Consider the following 8,319-nt stretch of genomic DNA (forward strand, 5'->3'; position numbering starts at 1 on the left):
TCCTAGCTGCAGCAATCAGAGAAGAAAAAGAAATAAAAGTAATCCAAATTGAAAAAGTAGAAGTAAAGCTTTCACTGTTTGCAGATGAAATGATACTGTACATAGAAAACCCTAAAGATAGTATTGGAAAATTACTAGAGCTAATCAGTGAATCTAGCAAAGTTGCAGGATACAAAATCAATATGTGTAAATCACTTGCATTTCTATATACTAACAATGAAAAATTAGAAAGAGAAACTAAGGAATCAATCCCATTCACCATCGCAACAAAAAAGTATTAAATATCTAGGAATAAACTTACCTATGGAGACAAAAGAAATGTACACAGAAAACTATAAGATACTGATGAAAGAAATAAAAAATGACATAAAAAGATGGAGAGATATTCCATGTTCCTGGATAGAAAGGATCAATACTGTGAAAATGACTATACTACCAAACACAATCTACAGATTCAATGCAATCCTTATCAAATTACCAATGATATTTTTCACATAACTAGAACAAAAAATTTCACAACTCATATGGAAACATAAAAGACCCTGAATACCCAAAGCAGTCTTGAGAAAGAAGAATGGAACTGGAGGAATCAACCTTCCTGACTTCAGATTATACTACAAAGCTACAGTCATCAAGACAGTATGGTACTGGCACAAAAACAGAAATGTAGACCAATGGAACATGATAGAAAGAGCATGAACATATGGGTAACTTATTTTTGACAAAGGAGGCAAGAATATACAATGGGGCAAAGACAGCCTCTGCAATAAATGGTGCTAGGATAACTGGACATCTACATATAAAAGAATAAATTAGAACACTTCCTAACACCATACAAAAAGATAAACTCATAAGGGATTAAAGATCTAAGTGTAAGACCAGAAACTCTAAAATTTAGAGAAAAACATAGGCAGAACACTCAAGGACATAAATCAAAACAAGATCCTTTATGATTCACCTCCTAGAGTAACAGAAATAAAAACAAATGTAAACAAATGGTACTTGATTAAAGTTAAAACCTTTTGCTCAGCAAAGAAAACTATAAGCCGGGTGAAAAGACAGCCCTCATAATGGGAGAAAATAACAGCAAATGAAACAATTGGCAAAGGATTATTTTCTAAAATACACAAGCAGGTCATACAACTTAATACAAGAAAAACAAACAACCCAATCAAAAAGCAGGGAAAAGACCTAAACAGACATTTCTCCAAAGAAGACACACAAATGGCTAACAAACACATGGAGAGATGTTAAACATAGCTCATTATTAGAGAAATACAAATCAAAACTACAGTGAGATATCACCTTATACCAGTCAGAATGGCTATCATCAAAATGGCTACAAACAGTAAATGTTGGTGAGGGTGTGGAGAAAAGGGAACAGTCTTGCACCTTGGTAGGAATGTAAATTGATACAGTCACTATGGAAGACGGTATGGAGATTCCTTTAAAAAGTAGGAATAAAACCACCATATGATCCAGCAATCCCGCTCCTAAGCTTATACCCTGAGGAAACCAAAACTGAAAAAAGACACATGTATCCCATTGTTCATTGCAGCATTGTTTACAATAGCTAGAACATGAAAGCAACCTAGATGTCCATCAACAGATGAATGGATAAAGAAGTTGTGGTACATATACACAATGGAATATTACTCAGCCATAGAAAGGAACACCTTTAAGTCAGCTCTAATGAGGTGGATGAACCTAGAACCTATTATACAGAGAGAAGTACGTCAGAAAGAGAAAGATAAATATTGTATTCTAATACATATATACAGAATCTAGAAAATTGGCACTGAAGAATTTATTTACAGAGCAACAGTGCAAAAACAGACATAGAGAATAGACTTATGGACATGAAAAGAGGGGAGGAGAGGGTGAGATGTATGGACAGAGTAACATGGAAACTTACATTACCACGTGTAAAATAGATAGCCAAACAGGAATTTGCTCTATATCTCAGGAAACTCGAAAAGGGGGTCTGTATCAACCTAGAGGAGTGGGATGAGGAGGGAGAAGGGAGGGAGGTTCAGAAGGCAGGAGATATATGTATACCTATGGCTGATTCATCCTGAGGTTCGACTGAAAACAGCAAAATGCTGTAAAGCATTTATCCTTCGATAAAAAATAAATAATTTTTAAAAATTGAAAAAGAATAAACCCAGGTATGTAGGAAATTAATGTATCCATTTAGGTTTCCTCAGTGTATGGGGCTCTGTGGCAATATCTAGAAGGGTGGGAATGGGAGGGAGATTGGAAGGAGGTTTGGGAGGAAGGGAACGTGAGCATACCTATGGCTGATTTCTGTTGATATTTGACAGTAAACAATTAAATTCTGTAAAGCAATTATCCTTCAATTAAAAAAACAAAGTGACAATAAAAATAAATTGTTTATATATATAAACGATTATATATATATAAGGTTCTTGTCTGGAGAATCCCATGGACAGAGGAGCCTGGTGGGCTATATAGTCCATGGTGTCACAAAGAGTCAAACATGACAAAGTGACTCACACATACATACAGAGTGGCTCTAATTGCCTGAATTTAAATTTCAACTCCAATTTTACTGACTATGCAATTCCCATGAACTTAGTTATGTGTCTCTGTACTTGTTTCTCATCTTTTTTCACAACTATTTTTGTTGAGATATAATTCACATATAAAATCATGCAAATCTGAGATATACAACTTGTTGATGTGATACATTTATATATCACATAATTACCATGTCATATAACATCATCATCATCTTTTTCTGTAGTGGGAACAATTAAGATCTAGTCTTTTAACAACTTTAAAGTTTATAATGCAGTATTGCTGTCTACTATATAAACACTATAGTGTTAGTTGCTCAGTTATGTCTGACTCTTAGGGACCCCAAGGACTCTAGACAGCCAGGCTCCTCCATCCTGGAATTTTCCAGTCAAGAATATTGGAGTGGGTAGCCATTCCTTTCTCTACTGTACACTGTATCTCCAGGAATTATTTATCTACTGATCAAAAGCTTGTAACCTTATACAGCATGTCCCCAATTTTCCCATCCTCCAGCTCTTGATAACCATCTTTCTTTTCTCTGTTCCTGTGAGTTCACTTTAGATTCCACATATACTGTATGGTCTTATACATTACTTAGCTTTCTCTGTCTGACTTATCTCACTTAGCATAATGCCCTGAAGGATTCTTACTTTGTTGAAAAGAGACCTTTCTTCTTTCTCAGGGCTGAATAATATTCATATATATATATATATATATATACACACACACACACACACATACATATATAAAACTTTTTATTCACTGATAAATATTTAGGCCGTTTAAATATTTTGCTATTGTGCATAATGCTGCAATAAACACTGGAGTGAATATATCTCATCATTTTCTTTGGATATATAGCTAGAAGCAAGATAGGTGGATAATCTGTTGGTTCTCTTTTTAACTTGGGAGGGAAGGTAAATACTGTTTTTCATAGTTGGTAAACCAATTTGGGGCTTCCCTGTTGGCTCAGTGGGAAAGAACCCACCTGCCAATGCAAGAGACATGGGTTCAATCCATGGATCAGGAAGATGCCCTCTAGTAAGAAGGGGCAACTCACTCCAGTATTCTTGTGCAGGAAATCCCATGGACAGAGGAGCCTGGTGACCTACAGGCCATGGAGTCACAAAAGTGTCAGATATGATTTAGCAACTAAACAACAAAACCAATTTGACTTCCCACTGACAGGTACAATGATTTTCTTTTCTCCACATCCTCAAAACTCATCTCCTGACTTTTTAATTATAACCATTCTCACAGGTGTGAGATAATATTTCTTGGAGTTTTAATTAGCGTTTTCCTGAGTAACAATAATACTGAGTATCTTTTCACAAACTTATTAGCTAGCTGGATATCTCTTTGGAAAAATGCCTATTTGGTTAATTTGCCTCCCTCTTTAACTAGATGCGTCACTGTTGTTATTGAGTTGTATGAGTTATTGATAGATTTTGTATGTTAACCCTTTATCTGATATATGGTTTTAAATAGTTTCTTCCATTTTATACATGCCTTTTTATTGTTACAGTTTGTTTTTTTTCCTGTACAGAAGTATTTTAGTTAGATATAGTCCCATTTAATGATTTTTGCTTTTTTCCTTGTGCTTTTGGTGACCCATCTCAAAAAAAAATAATTACTAAGACCAAAATCAAGGAATTTCTTCCCTTTATTCTCATCTGGGAATCTTACCCTATTAGGTAAAAATGTTTAAGTCTTTAATCCACTTTGAGTTAATTTCTTTGAATGGTATAAGGAAAGGGTCTATTTAATTTCTCTGTAAGTGGTCATCCAGTTTTATCCACACCATTTGTTGAAGAGACTATCCTTTCCCATTGAATGTTCTTGACTTGCTTTTCAAGTATTAGCTAATCATCAGTGATGAGGGCAGGGGAGAGTAACTCTGGGCTTTCTATTCTGTTCCATTGGTTTGAAGTGTCTGTTATTTTTTTTTAAGTTTTATTTATTTCATTTTAGTTTGTGCAGTGTTTTTTGTTGTTTTTTTTTTTTTTTGCTGTGCAGGCTTCCTCTAGTTGCAGAGATGAAGGACTACTCTTGTTTCTGGTCCAAGGGCTTCTCATTGTGGTGGCTTCTCTTGTTGTGGAGCGTGGGCTCTAGTGCAAGTAGACTTCAGTAGCTGCAGCACATGCACTCAGTAGTGGAGGCTCCTGGGCTCTAAAGCACAGGCTCAATAGTTGTGGCACACGGGCTTAGCTGTATTGTGGCGTGTTATATCTTCCTAGATCAGGGATCAAACCCAGGTCTCCTGCATTGGCAGGCAGATTCTTTACCATTGAGCCACCAGGGAAGTCCTATGTGTCTATTTTTTTTTTTTATGTCAGTTACTATATTGTTTAATTACTATGTCTGTACAGTAAAGTTTGAAATCAAGAAATGCAATATCTCTAATTTTCTTCTTCTTTCTCAGTGTTGCTTTGGCTATCTGGGGTCTCTTAGAGTTCCACACAAATTTTAGGATCATTTTCTATTTCTGCAAAAAATATGATTGAAATGTTTACAGGATTACATTGAATCTAGAAAAGGCTTTGGGTAGTGTAAATATGTTACTAATATTAATTTTTCTGATCTGTGAACATGAAATATCTTTCTGTTCAGTTGTATCTTTTTCACTTTCTTTCATTAATATCTTGCAATTTTCACCTCCTTGCTTAAATTTATTCCAAAAACTGTTTTTGTTTTTGATGAATTTTTGAATCAGGTTAATTTCTTTTTTTTTCTTTGTTTTTCAGAAGTTGTGTTAGTCTGTAGAAACACAACTAATTTCTCTGTTGATTTAATATCCTGCAACTTTGCTGAGGTTTTTTTTTAGAGTCAATAGTAATTTTGGTTGACTATTTAGGATTTTCTATATATAAGACCCTATCATCTTCAAATAATGACAATTTTACTTATTTACTTTCTCAAATGTGGTTGCATTTTATTTCTTTGTATGGTCTAATTGCTCCAGCTAGAACTTCCACTACTATGTTGAATAAGAGTGGTGAGAGTAGGCCTCTTTGTCTTATTCCTGAGCTTAGATAAAAGCTTTCAATTTCTTACCATTGAGTAATATGTTAGGTGTGAATTTGTCATATACAGTCTTTATTATGTTGATTTATGTTCCTTTTATACACATCTACTGAGAGGATTTTTTGCTTTTCATGGAAACGTGTTTTCATGATCTTTTTTTTTTTTGCTTCTGTTAAGATTATCATGTGATTTTTATTTTTCACTGTATTGAAGTGGCATGTCACATTTATTAGCTTTAATGTATTGATGCTTATTTGAATTCAAGGTATGGATTTCACTTGGTCACAGTGTATAATCCTTATAATATGTTGGATTTTTCATAGTTTGATGACAAATTTTGCATCTCTATTCATTTGAGAGATTGGTCTCTAGTTTCACTTTATTATTCTTTCTTTCTTTTTTTTTTTTTCTTGTGGTGGCTTACCTGGCTTTGGTGTTAGAGTAATGCTGGATTACTTAAATGTTTGACTGCATTCTCTCTTCTTTAACTTTTTTAGAGAAAAAAATGTTTCAAAGGATCCTCATTAAGTCTTCTTTAAATGTTTGGTAGAAATTGACAGATAAACCATCTGGCTCTGGAACTTTCTATGGTGGGATTTTTGATTCCCAGTTCAACTTTCTTTCTCATTGGAACCATGTCTCTATCTCTCTCTCTCTCTCTTTTTTTTTTTTTTTTAATTCAACATTTATTGATTCACATTAAATTTCTACCTCATAATATTAATATATCTTTGATACAGTGTCAAATCTCTTGATTTAGAATTCCACAATAAAATATCTCACAGCTTATAATATGACTTAGAAAGGTACTTCTTGGTGTGTGTGACACCATTTATATAATTGACCAATTGATCAATTGAACTTAATGATTCAATTTAAAGATGAACTTAATGACTCAATTTCAGTGTTCACTTTTAGCAATTAAGCATCTTTGATTTTTTTTTTTAATTGAAGGATAATAGTTTTACAAAATTTTGTTGTTTTCTGTCAAACCTCAATATTAATTAGCCATAGGTATACATATATCCCCTCTCTTTTGAACTTCCTTCCCATCTTCCTCCCCATTCTGCCCCGCCAGCTTGATACAGAGCCCCTGTTTGAGTTTCTTAGCCATACAGCAAATTCCTATTGGCTATCTATTTTACATATGGTAATGTAAGTTTCCATGTTACTCTTTCCATACATCTCACCATCTCCTCTCCTCTCCCCATGTCCATAAGTCTATTCTCTATGCCTTTTTTTCCATTGCTGCCCTGTAAATAAATTCTTCAGTACCGTTTTTATAGATTCCATATATATGCATTAGAATATGTTATTCATCTTTCTCTTTCTGATTTATTTCATTCTGTATAATAGGTTCTAGGTTCATCCACCTCATTAGAACTGACTCAAAGGCATTCCTTTTCATGACTGAGTAATATTCCATAGTGTATATGTACCATAACTTCTTTATCCATTCATCCATGGACATCTAGGTTGCTTCCATGTTCTAGCTAATGTAAATAGTGCTACAATGAACAAAGGGATACATGAGTCTCTTTCAGTTTTGGTTTATTCAGGGTATATGCCTAGGAGTGGGATTGCTGGGTCATATGGTGGTTTTATTCCTAGTTTTTTTAAGGAATCTCCTTAACATCTTCTACAGTGACTAGAGCATTCCCTTGAACCATGTCTCTTTAATATCCTTTGATATTCTTATCTAACTCTTTCCTGGTCTCCTCCCACCTTATAGAGACAGAGAATCCAGTTCAGTACTCTGGATACTTCTGTAAAGAAACTGGATACTCCAGCTCAATCTCAAACCAGTTGGGTGGTGGGCACTTACTCACTGTTCCTCTCCCCTGTAGGAAATGTCACTACTCTCTGATAGTTCAGCCACATGCTGTGTTGCCTTGGAGAAGGGCCAACACCACAAGGTTCTGATTCCTTCCACTATGCTATAACTTTTTTTTTCTTTCTTTTATTCCAGTCTCTTCCAGAAAGCTTCATTTTTACAGTTTCTCTCTGGTCTTTGTGCATACCCTCTCCAGGTTTCTTTCCAATTATGGAGACAGGGATTGGGGCAGATTTGCTTCTCCATTGATTTCACCACCTGAAGAAATGTCTATGTGCTCAATACCAGATACACAGGTGCAAGGTGACTCTCAGGCTCCTTGGTATATGGTACTGGATCCCACAACTCCCACAGAGCCATTGCTTCATGGAACTAAAAGGAGAAATGTCTTTGGCCACCACGATAATGACTTCACTCCATATGTATCATCATTTAAATAGAATCAATGAATAACCTTTACTAGATAGAACTTTAGTGAAGATTCAACAATTTAATTAATGTAAAGCTCCAACCTAAGATTTTACAAATAGTAGACTATCAGTTAACATTAATTACTTTACTAATAATTACTGTTCTTGGTAGTTGTAAGATGTTTATTCTGATAGTTTTTAAAGAACCTGCTACGCTCATCCATTTGTTTCCAGTAACTTGCATAAAATTTTATGACTATCAGAGTAGAGTCATAGACCACTTATATTTTTAAATTACATACAAATATAAACCCTAGTTTCAACAGAAGAAAATAAGTGCTAATATGAAATTAAAGTGTTGCGTGTAATTTTAATTATGATACAATTTTGAAGGCTAATCTTTTTCTATATTATTTGTCCCAATTTTTCAACGTTTCATAATAGAAAGAGTATATCCTTAACTAAAAAGATTGCTTCTATTCTGCATCTTGTCATGCTTCTTGTGATGAA

Source organism: Bos indicus, chromosome 9 (assembly GCF_029378745.1).
Source record: "Bos indicus isolate NIAB-ARS_2022 breed Sahiwal x Tharparkar chromosome 9, NIAB-ARS_B.indTharparkar_mat_pri_1.0, whole genome shotgun sequence".
Lineage (NCBI taxonomy): Eukaryota > Metazoa > Chordata > Mammalia > Artiodactyla > Bovidae > Bos > Bos indicus.